The sequence below is a fragment of the Biomphalaria glabrata genome, chromosome 7 (genome assembly GCF_947242115.1).
Source record: "Biomphalaria glabrata chromosome 7, xgBioGlab47.1, whole genome shotgun sequence".
Classification (NCBI taxonomy): domain Eukaryota; kingdom Metazoa; phylum Mollusca; class Gastropoda; family Planorbidae; genus Biomphalaria; species Biomphalaria glabrata.
In genome coordinates this window covers 19,463,166-19,476,117 of record NC_074717.1, presented here as the reverse complement: position 1 = coordinate 19,476,117, position 12,952 = coordinate 19,463,166, and positions in this window count along the sequence as shown.

Here is a 12,952-nt window from a genome sequence, read left to right as displayed (position 1 = left end):
TCTTTTCAAAAATGTCTTTGTTTAAATTCAAATCAACCAATATATTTCAAACATACTAATTACGTCCCTTGGGTAAATCCTGACTTGAATGACAAGTGTCTAAATTTGAGGATTAAATCCCGAGACTCATGTCGAGGGCTTATATTTCTTTCAAAATGAAATGTACAAACAATTCTATAATGTAATCTGTGACACATATAAATATTTGTCTGGGAAATAGTCACCAGAGGGACGCAAAGGGAGACAAAAGGAAAGAAAAAAAAGACTTTAATTACATTATATATGTTTGTCTCGTTTTCAGAGCAAAGTGGAGAATGAAATAGCTCTGTGGAGGGGGGGGGGGCTTGCGGACAGCACCGACAAAACCCATCAGGGGGGGAGACACCCAAACGGAAGATAATAGCACTGAAGTGCAAGCAGACTACGAGTGTTTTTTATATCTAATGTGACATTAGCTGCTAATTGTAACCCAAGCATGTTTATGTACGTTCAATATATAGTTTTGATCTATATAGTTTATTACATTTTATTTCTATATTTACTTACATTGTGTAATATCCAAACAAGTTACGAATAAAAAGAGATAAATCAGTTATATTTGAATTGTAGCTATTCCATGTTAAAATGTGACTAAAGTAAAAGGGACATTACTCTCAAAGCTTAGAAAATAAATAATCAACTAAGTTGCCCTCGTCTCATATTCAAAGTAGAACCTTTTTACTTAGCACTTATTCAACGCTTTCTGTGTCCTCTCCACTTCTGCTTCTATACTTCACTTTCCTGCCTACGGACCCTTCAGTTCATCACGAAAGGTGTGGCTGGAAACTGTATCCCCGCATCAACGCCAGCTCTTGGAACCTTCTCGATTATTGTGGTTGTTCTTGCCCGTTAGAGTTGATGATTTGACTGGCTGGTTGGACATCGAAATCGATTAATGATTTGCGTCTAGATCAAGCAAGTTTTTCGATTGCTGGAATGCCGAGGGGCTATGTCGATGTTGGGAAGGATAGAAACGACGAGGGAGAATGCTGTCCACTCCACTGGTAGCTGCCACTCTTTAATCATCACCCCCCGTGCCTCCTGCATAAAACGCTGCTGACCCTTTCCACTCGTCTACTGTCCGTCTGAGTGGGCAACTAGACCTAGCCGTCTGTATCTCTCGTGGGCTAAAAAATATATTGGCTCGATTCGGAAGAGCAATAAGCACACTAAAGATGTTTGCGATGCAATGACCTGAACATAGGGCAACAAGCTGTCTCCAGAAAGATCTGTCACTGGCAATGTCTGAAGCCTCTTCCCTGAGAAAATAGAAACGTAAAATATAGACAAATAAAATATAGACAAATAAAATATAGACAAATAAAATATAGACAAATAAAATATAGACAAATAAAGTATAGACAAATAAAATATAGACAAATAAAGTATAGACAAATAAAGTATAGACAAATAAAATATAGACAAATAAAATATAGACAAATAAAATATAGAAACTTATAATATGATCCGGCGGTCTGAAGACACAATGACCAAGCTGTGTCGGAGATATTGGTGCGTGTACAGAATCAATGGAAATGTTCATTAAAGAATTGAATATATTAACAATCAGAATAGAAATATTTTGAGATGTAAAGAAATCAATACTGTTGTTGTGTGATGTTAAAAGAGAATCTGGGATATGAATGTATATTTTGTATGCTAGCGTATAAACTGATTGCTCTAATTAATAGTAATTATGTATTGTTATTTGCAATGCACAATTGTAAAACACATTTACTCGTGGATAATATAGATTATTATTATAATTGTTCCAAGGAAGAAAGAATTCACCATATAACATTAATTTAAAAACCAAATTTAAAACACACCCAAGAAAAGGTTCAAAAAGAAGTTAACTATGGATGCACTGACCTCAACTTCACCATTCTTACTTCCTATACATATTATCATTATAGCTGTTATATAGCGCTACTTTCATGCTTATAGCATGCTCAGAGCGCTTTTGGTCCAATCTCATTTGTGGACCGGTGGGGGGGAGGGGGTATCTAGGAGTTGGTTTTCCGTGCTGCCTTTAGGCGCTCAGTAAACACAACTCTGCCCGAGTCGGGTGTCGAACATCGAGCCCCCTTCTAGGTAGCCAAACCAAGCCAAGTTCAAGCCTCTCGACCACGCTTCCCACCATATCATCGATTGCAATTATTGTGTAGTCTGATTGAGTCATTATTTCCCCTGGATTATTTCTAACTATAGATTTTGTTTCGAGGCCAGATCTAAAGTTCAACAACGTATTGAGATTTGGATGACCTTGACACGCCTTATTGCCAGACATTATGAGTAGCTCTTTCATTTCAATGATCAATGGTCATCACAAATAATATTAGCATGTTGTTTCTCCAGGCGCAGCGTTATATTGAATGCGCACTGAACTGTCATCACGATAGTTGACCCTGACCTCTGCCATCTCTTGGTGTCGTGCACAATGTTTGGGCTTCGATGTGATCATCTTCAGAAAACTTGTTCAACAAACGACGCTCAGTATCGGAGCATTAAACCATTTGGACGCACACCAATTCCTCGTTTGTTTTTTTTGTTTTTTTGATCAACTCCCTCCGTTTGTGTATTTGTCTGATACACATTTTGTACACGTTTTTTTTCTCCCACTTCCAATTATTAGATCAAGTTGAAATTTTGCAGTTATCTGTTGTCGACAACAATTCACAATTAATTAAAATAAAAACAATTTGTTAATAAATTGTCGTAATTAATTAATCTTATTTCATATAGAAAGAAGAGGGCGTTAAGTCTTGCAGTAGAAAGATTCAGTGATTTTGCGTTTCTTCCCCCTAGATAAGCTTCAATTTGTTTGTTTCTTCTTCATAACGCAGTAGACATTAAGTTTAATTACAACGCTTGAACTAGGTTCATCTGGGCACGGATAATTTAAATGACATGCACAGTACCACAGAAATAGAAGTCCAATGTCTTACAAATAGGTTTTTCTTATACTTTTAAGATTGCTATTTATTTATTTTTGCCGTTAGAACTTGGTGACTTGTCCACTTCATATTCTGGAGCTCAAGAAATTGACCGTCCAGTAGTTACGCGGCCATATAAAGCAAAGAAATTGAAATACATATGTCGAATTAAAGCAAAGTGTCAACAAGAATACTAAATATACGACTTCATACATTAATTATTTCGAAGGTAGAAACTATTATTAATTAATTAAAGTTTGCTCTAATCATAGACCTAGGGTTCTGATGCTAAAAAGGTATAACGCAGTGCGAATACTTTCAGGACCCTTATGTTAGCGTCTGTGGCTGGCGACGTGAGAAAGCCAATCTATGGCGAAATGTGGGGGAGTAACTCTAACATTATCTCTTTAATTCAACTCGAAAGAAGTGGTAAAGAGCAGATACAGCATACACTATTGCGTTAGAATGTATTTCACTATCTACATGGTGTTATCAACTTTATTATTTCTATGGTGTTATCAACTTTATTATTTCTATTGTGTGATCAGCTTTATTATTACTGTGGTGTTATCAACTCCAAGATTTCTATTGTTATCAACTTTATTATTTCTATGATGTTATCAATTTTATTATTACTATGATGTTATCAATTTTATTATTTCTATGGTGTTATCAACTTTATTATTTCTATGGTGTTATCAACTTTATTATTTCTATGATGTTATCAACTTTATTATTTCTATGGTGTTATCAACTTTATTATTACTGTGGTGTTATCATCTCCTAGATTTCTATTGTGTTATCAACTTTATTATTACTTCGGTGTTATGAACTCCATTATTTATATGGTGTTATCAAGTACCTAATTAATATTGTGTTTTCAAGTGTATAACTATTGATGCATATTGAACTTGTAATATAAGAGCAGCTAAATTGGTATTCCATTTTAAAACCCACTGATCTGTTTTTCTAAATGTTCACCGTTCCAGGAAAATGTCAGTGTATAAGGTTTCAATCCAAATCAAAAACTCACTGTCACGTGTTTCTAAAGACGAATACACTCAGGCATTACGCATCAATCAAAACTTGAAATTATAAACCAACAGATGAACGAATACACATTTATAGATCAAACATGTCCACTTGATAAAAATTAGCATTTCGTTAATTACAACAGTAACTAGCAAAACTTAAAATAAAAAAAAAAAAAAAGCTTATATAAAACGTAGCTGTATCAATTAGTTTGTATCAGCCATGTGATTGAATGTGGAATAGATCTAGCCATGTGATTGAATGTGGAATAGATCTAGCCATGTGAATGAATGTGGAATAGATCTAGCCATGTGATTGAATGTGGAATAGATCTAGACTTACAATAAATCTGTGCGATTAGAAATATTTAACCCATTGTTTTTGTTTAGCGCTATTTCAAACGAGATGATCCTGTCATTTAACTGGACCAGCTAGGTAAAGGGGGGGGGGGAGAGAAAAGGATGTTAGGTCGAATTTTACCGTCATCGGTTTTGAAATGCATTATGAAAATGCTTATAAAAAGAGAAAATTGTATTTATTGTTTGTTTCAAACTTACTTTAAGCAGCGACCTATGCAGAGAAATAAAGCAGCGTATACCACCATTTCAGTCAAGTTTAATTTCTTTCCCTTGTTCGAGATGTTAAACAAAATGATTGATTACCAATTGTTAATTAACTAATTGGTTAATATTTTTTTTATTGTTTCTTGTGTTGTCAGGTAAAAGAAATAATTGTGCGAAATTTCAGCTTAATCCGAGATTGGGTGTGGGAGAATTAACGTGTACAAACCTTTTACCAGACAGAAACACAGAGTGAATTGATAAAAGCTTTGAAAAAAACAAAACTAAAACAAATAATTACCACTAGTCATATTCATGGTACATCAGTTACACAGAGACTAAAAACTTAAAATACCTGGTGTTATAATGAAGGAAAAACTGCCATATTGATGCGATTATTAAAAACAAACAAAAAAAAACAACAACAACACTGGGGTTCACTAAAAGAAATTTCTGCAAATCAAAAAAGAACATAAAACTAAAATGTTACTTAACTTTGATTAGGCCAGTAATAGAATATGCATCCTCTGTTTTGGACCACTCAACGCAAAAAAACATTAAGAAACTAAAATAGACACACAATATAGCTGTCGGATTAATAACAAATGAGTACTCAAATTTGATTAGAGTAACACCTTTAGTAACTAAATTTAGAAACCCTTCAGGATAGAAGACTTAAAAGTAAAGTAACAATTATACATAAAACACATAATCTTCATATATAAAAAAAAAACTTGATAAAATACTTAGATAAAGGAATAGGCCTACCCCTTCTTCCCTAGCTATTAAAAGATGGAATGGGTTGCCTTAGTCAGCCAGCAGTGTCTTGTGCAAATAAGTCATTCAGAATTTCGTGGAAGTCGGGTGGGCGAAAATTTAAAGTTATCTCAAAAAACGGCTCCAATGATTTTTCTAGAAATTTAACACTTGATGTATATTGCTAAGAAAAGAATGACTAGCTCGTTGGCCACACGGGGAATACTCTAGAGTCTAGTTTGACAGTTATAATTTTGTATAGTAAAAAAATAAATGAACTTTAATGTGGCTTGAGTACAAGACTTAGATCTAGAGCCAATATCGGTTTTGAATCGCGTTCTTACTTTGCATTCGGAAATACCCGAACTTTAACTATCGCGTTGGGGTATTTCCGAATGTAAGGCATTATTGATTCAAGAATGTAATAAATTTATGTTCAGGAACATTTGGTGCATCGTCTTCTAAGTCTAGTTTGAAGGCCTAGGCCAATAGCAACGGAATTGTTCAAGAAAAAAAAAGGAGTTTATTAAATTTAGGACTAAAGTTGCTTTAACTTTATGGATAGATTATCTAAGTTTTGCTTATATTTGTACGTACATCTAATGTAGATTACGTATAGATTCTAGATCTAGATTCTAGAAGTAGGCCTAGATCTTGATCTTAACTAGATCTTAAGAGTTCTACCTGATTTAAAGCTATCAATAAATAATTGGTTTCTTATAGAGGGCCTAATTCCCTCTGGCCTAATTGGTAGAATCATTTGATCAAGAAGCTAATGGTGTCAACATCACGCGCTCGATAGGCCTACCATAATTGAGCTATATTTTTGTAATGTTTTTCTTATTTAACGTAAGAATGCTTAAGGCTGAACCAGCCGAAACGAAAAAAAAAAATAGATATAGATTTATTTTTCTAGTTTTAAACCCAAGGATAGAAAGTGAATACTGGAATTCAAAAATGACTTAATATTTATCATTTCAATTTCCGATTTAGTCTGCTATAGGCTATAATTTCCATACGATTCATTTAGGAACAGGGAGAAAATGGCATTGCCAGTTTGGACGTTGAGCGTAATCGTCACTAAACTAAACGGAAATCATGAGATTTGTGACCAGATTTCAGAGCGCTCACAAGCCAAAGAACAATTTCAATTACATAGAGATTTAGCTAATCCCAGTTGATGTCGTCTGCACATGTAGCCCGCGGCGAATATTAAAAAAAAAAAAAACGAAAAAAAAAATAAAAAAAGCAAAAACTTGAGAAGCTACATACATCGAAAAAAAAATGATTTGTTAAATAACAAAATAAGTTATTCACTACTCTTATAGTGCAATAGAAAAGAGAGTTGTGCACACTGACACGGTCAAAGCTTTTCTTAAAATGGGTGTAGAATAGGAGTGGTTTAACTTGTTAGAGAGAACAGGTACAGAGTAGATACAAGATAGAGGAAAGAATGGGAATGGGAAGGGAGAACATTTGAGTAATAATAATAATAATACTGGCTTGGAGATTAAGCGTTTATGGAAATTATCTAAAACAACAATATACCCCATTGTTATATCAACAGAGGGGATAATAACAACCGACCTCAAAGATACCTTCAAGGCCCTTGGCATTCCTAGGAACATTCTCGTTGCCTGTCAGAGGGCGGTACTTCTGCAGACCTGCCACACCAGAAAATTCCTCGGTGGAAACTGATAAAGAGACTACGATGAATTTTGTTTTCCTTTAATGAAACTCGACCCTGACTTCGCCAGAGAATGCATACTCGTTCTTTTCTAACATAATAATAATAATAATAAACAAATTAAAGCTTATAACTGAGCATTTTAATATCTTTTCAAGATTTGTCTCTCTGTCTTCTGTCTCTAGCTCTCTCTTTCTTTCTATATATTATTTCTGTCTCTGTTTTTCTCTACGCTTCTCTCTTTCTCTATCTGATTCTGTCTGTTTTTGACTCTGTCATTGCCTGTCTTTGTCTCTCACTTTAAGCCTACCTCACTCTGTCCCTCCCTCTGTTTTGTCTATTTTGCTCTCTCTCTCTCTCTCTCTCTCTCTCTCTCTCTCTCTGCTTTCAACAAATGAGAACTGCCCCAGCAGTCTAAAACTAGACATTGCCACTATTTTGAGCATGTTAAAGTGGGATTCTCAATAGCACTTTTAGTTTGTCAAATCTAAATGTGGCGGACAGATGCACAGCACACATAAAAAAGTGGTTTCTTCCTACGGGGGCATGATACCAAAATTATTGAAGCAAAACATGAATAAAGAAGAAATGGCTGATTTCACATCTTAACGCTCCTTAATGTTTATTGTTTATTCAAGGCATCACCATGAAGAAAACTTAACCTTGAATTATAATCTAACAGATGAATTATGTCAAAAAGACAATAACTCTAATATCATTTATTATACACAAAAGGTCAATTTTTTCAAATGTAATAAGACTACACTTATGAGTTTCATCTCGTTCAATAATTATTTCATTTTTTTTGGGGGGGGGGAGGTGAGGGGGGCTTGTGCTTCTTTTTGGAGGGGGGGGAGAGGTGAGGGGGGCTTATGCTTCTTTTTGGAGGGGGGGGAGAGGTGAGGGGGGCTTATGCTTCTTTTTTTCGTCCTCCTCCCGTTTTGTTTGGTGGCGATGCCGAGATAAATTGTTTCCAATAAATAACGGGAAGTTTCACGTTTTGAAATTCTATAGAGCAGTAACATCACTATAACAGGATCGTAAAACAGGGAAATTATGCTCAAGCATGTGAAACTTTTTTCTAGCTTTAATATTTTTTAATAGTATCATGGATAACTTTTTTTTTGTCCCAATCCCCATTTTTTTGAAGAGAAATCAAACATAACCTTTTTTTTTCAGAGTCCAAACTCTTCATCGATTAAAAAAAAAAGGGTGAAACCTGGGAGGGTGGACACGTTTCTTGAAAACGGCTCTAACGATTTGCCCTGTAATTTGACAGCTGATGTATATCTTTGGGAAATGAATTACTAGATGATTGGCCACACTGGAAAAACTCTAGTTCTCTAAGCCTATCATAAGAATTGTATATACTGGGTAGATGTATACATTCGATGAACCAGGATATTGTTTGTGAGAAAAGGGGAAGGGGGTATGAAAGCTTGTGTGTGTGTGTGTAGAAAGTCACATTAGTTTGAAATGTAAAGACTGTAGTTCATGATAAAACTACCAGATCTAGATCTACAAGTAGAGTACTACGGTTATCATCATTTGAGCTGGACTCAACCCATTTTCTATCGGCGTAGATTGATACATTAATAGACTCATTTAGAGATATTGAAACTAAAAATACTGCAGATGTGAAAATGGTCAAACTGTGACAAGGCTTTTTCGCTAACATCAAAGGAGGACATATTTCTTAGTAGACTTAATCTTTCATGCCCTTTTTGCTAATGCAATCTGTGTTGGTTATGTAATCTATGTTTGTGTTGTAGTCTGTGGTTGCAGTGAAATTTAATTTATCATAAAAGTAATAAGACAGTTCCCAGGTGCTTGAGAGTTTGAACTATTTCCATATCTTGTTTAATGCTCTCCCCACCTATTGAAACAATATCATTGTTTTTCTTTTCCTTATGGAAGTCGATTATCATTTTTACATTCAATATAAAAAAAAATTGTCATTATAGTATTTTGTTTGATGTCGTTTCTTGCTCTTAATAAATTATTTAGGTTGGAGCTCTCGGAGGGCAAGAAGAGCCTCACATAATCTGTTATGGAAGAAAAAGGAATAAATAATTTTGGTCTATAGAATGTACCCTCATCACGAACCTTGAGGCTTTAGATATTGTGTTGTTCACCCTAATTATCTGAGGTCTTTGTGTCACAAAATCCATTAGCGCATAGAATCCTAGGCCTATATGGACTTAAATATTGCTTTCATTTGTCACAATAAGGACATGGCTACGTACAGAATCAAAGAGACTATTTTGTTAGCATACAGATATATGAACTCGGCCCAGAGAGTCAGTCCACAATGCTAGGGTAAGTGGCCTGATAATGTATGGTGTTTTCGGGTCAAGCGATGGAAACTCCAAGTGTAGATGTAAATCTAGAGCTTTGATAGTGTCGTCTAGATTTATAGCTTCGAGGTGAGGACATGAATACTGTCATGAAATACCGGGGGAAATATAACGCCGTCTTCCCTCGCTAGCTGCAAGCTGTTCTACACCAGGGGTTCTCAACCTGTGGATCACGACCCCCTTGGGGGTCGATTGACCATTTGTCAGGGGTCGCTTAAGACCATCGAAAATATGGATTGTTATTGTCTACTCTTCTATTGCTGTATGTGTGTGTCGGGGGGGGTCGCGGCAGAGTGGGGGATTGTAAAAAGGGGTCGCTGAGCTTAAAAGGTTGAGAACCGCTGTTCTACTCAGTGAGATAGGTGTATAGAAATGTGTGTGTGTGAGAGAGAGAAAAAGAGAGAGAGAGAGAGAAGAATGACAAAGTATTATTTTGTTGACCAGATAATTAGAAAAATATTAATAAAATTAATGAGTCAAGACAGAAATAAGCAGGACATAAAATAGAAGCGAGACACAGAGCAGACATAAGCAAGGCATAAGACAGAAATAGGCATAAGCAAAGCATGAAATAGACATATGCAAGACATGAGAGAGGCGCGAACAAGAACTAAGGGGTACAGTAATCTAATCCCAAACTTGAGTCAGAGACAGGAGACCTAGTCACGTGACACGTTCAGTTAATGGCGTATGAGGATTGACAAGTAAAATAAAAATATAAAAATACTTTTAATTTTTTTTTATTTAAAGCTTATTATAACTATATATCTAAATAAAGTAGAAGTTATTTCTCCTTTTCAATATCAAATAAAATTATTAATTGCCAATAATTAATTGACTATTGGTTGATTTCCTGTATTGATTCATATTTTGTTAGGTACAACAAATAACTGTGCAAAGTTTCAACTTGATCGTTGACTTGTTGCACCAAACTTCTGGTAGACAACTAAACCGTTGTAGGGTAAATAATAAAATTTCAAATAACTTGAATAACTTCCTTTTGTGAACGAAACTAAATAGAACTTTATTTATAATATAAACAAAATCAACTTGTGATCAAATGAAATAAATGTAGTAGACTTTAATAATAATATCTTTGACAAAATCTAACTCACTACAGTAACACCCTTGTCTGCGCTCATGGTATTCGTTGACTGTAGTTTGCTGAAGTTTTTTTTTCATATTGATATTTCACATTAAAATCTCTCCTCCGTTGGGCGGCGGGCGGGAGGGTTAATGCCGAGCTGACCCCCCCTCCTCTAACCCCTCTCCCTATATTTGTACAAGAAGTAAAGCAACTAATAACAACCAACAGAACACACAGTTCAAAGAAGGTAACACACTTTCCTAACTTCAGAAACTTCATTTACACGTTTATAAATGGACACTTTGGCGTATCCGGTGTTCAGAATATGGACAATTCAATCTGTAAACTATACAAGATGTTCACTGTAAATCTGACTCTTTGTTGCACTTTAATGTTCCGTTTATGTTTTTGAGCTAAAAAACTCAGCAAGAGTGAAAAACTAAAGGAAAAGCGATATTAAGATATGTGATGGCGATGTAATGGAAGCTTACGGAAAACGGATAAAAATCAGAGAGTTCTAGAGAAATGGTTAAAAAATTGTGACTCTTAATGCAACTAGCGTTTTACGTAATGCTAGAGAACGTTGAATTGTATACATGTCCATATCCTTAGTGTTTGCTATGCAGCCAATAGAGAATCAAATATTATTATCAAGGGTAACGAGAAACCATTTTGTGTTAAATGTTTTGAATCTACCGTAGAACCTCAATTGTTCAAACACATGTAAGTTATAAATATATAAATAGAAATGACTTTCTTAAAATTATAAATGGTTGACTCCAATTTTAACCCACAAACGCCTAGAACACAATCTAAAACAAAAAGAAACACTAAAGTAAAAAGCAAAAGAGTTTTGGCCCAGTCACTTTGAAAAGATTTTATTTCTGATAAATGTGTGGGCTTTTTTTTGTGAAATATTTACCTGCTTTTATGGACATTTTTTGGGCTTTACAAACTGGTAATTTCCGGAGTCTAGGCATTTCTAAAAATTTTATTTTTCAAACAAATAGAACAAATGATCAAACTTTATATCTGTGTATTATTTTCCTACAAAGTTTCAGGTCTGTGCAGAGTACAACTTCTATTGAAAGCAGTCGATCGGTCTCCATTTCCTGACTCCTATTCTTTAAATGTAGGCTACGTCTGCTGTTTTGAACGAATGCAAACCGGAAGTTGCGTGCCACCATTGCTAGACATTTCTCGGTGCACTTCAGAATTCAACGCCACTTCTTTTGTTGAATGGAAATAATTCATTGTATTATCGAAAAATCGAGTCAAACAAGTTTCCATATGTAAAGACCATCCTACAAAAATGACGTTAGGTTTTCTCCCTTGTCAGAATTTGCAACGGTTGAAGTAGATGTTGCATGCTATAAGTGAAAATTTGTCAGGAGACTTCAAGGGATGTACAGTAGGCGGAAATGACGTAATGTCTGCACACGACACACAAAGATTTGTGGGTTTCATCCTTAGTAGAACAACTAGAACTTGTGTATGTGTGTGTGTCTCTTTATGTTTTTTTTTAGGTTACATGTCTTTATCAAAGCATGTCTTTATCAGAGCATTTGTTTTTGTGCGTTTGTGTGTATGTGTGTTACTGTATGTGTCTAGACAACTCTCATAATACCCAAAGGTCGGAGGTCAAATGAATAATCAAAGTTCCAATCAAAGTTTTTTTTTTTTTAACGTGCTCCTCTTATAAGCGGTTGTACTAGAATGTGGACCTTTGTGTTTGTGGACCTCTGTGTTTGTGGACCTCTGTGTTTGTGGACCGCTGTGTTTGTGGACCGCTGTGGTCCCATTATAAGCTTAATAGATAATAATCCAAATTTCTAGTTGTTCTTTAATGCTGACCAGTTACCTGTACCGCATTCCACCTTTATACTATTGATAGCCTACAGTTTGAATGAACGATATGTATTTGACTTTGAATAGCTTAGAATCGTATCGATTCCAATTTGTCAAACCTGAGCTGTGGATTTGTGCTTTAATCACGTGGTTGATCTGATGTCACTTAGCCTTGTTGCAGAAGTCAAAGATCTGATTACAGTGAAGAAGTAAAAAGTATGGCTTTATAAAAGTCAGTTTAGTTTTCATGTGATTTAAAAGTCTGTAACATCGTTTATGCATCTCTCTCTCTCTCTCTCTCTCTCTCTCTCTCTCTCTCTCTCTCTCTCTCTCTCTGAGGTGTTTAAGTATTTTACCGCAGTCTTCACAGTAAAAATAAATTCATAAAAATAGACAAAAGTTTGCTTTTTTTTCATGACTGTTTAAAAATCTGAACTAAATATGTATGTATTTACAAAGTTCTGCTAAATATTTAACAATGCTAAAGAATTAACAATGTGTTCACAACGCTATGCTAAATATTTAACCATTTGTTCACAATGTTCTGTTAAATATTTAAGAATATGATTACTACTATCTGCTAAATATTTAACACTGTGTTCACAACACTTTGCTAAATATGTACATGTTCACATTACTATACTTGCAAC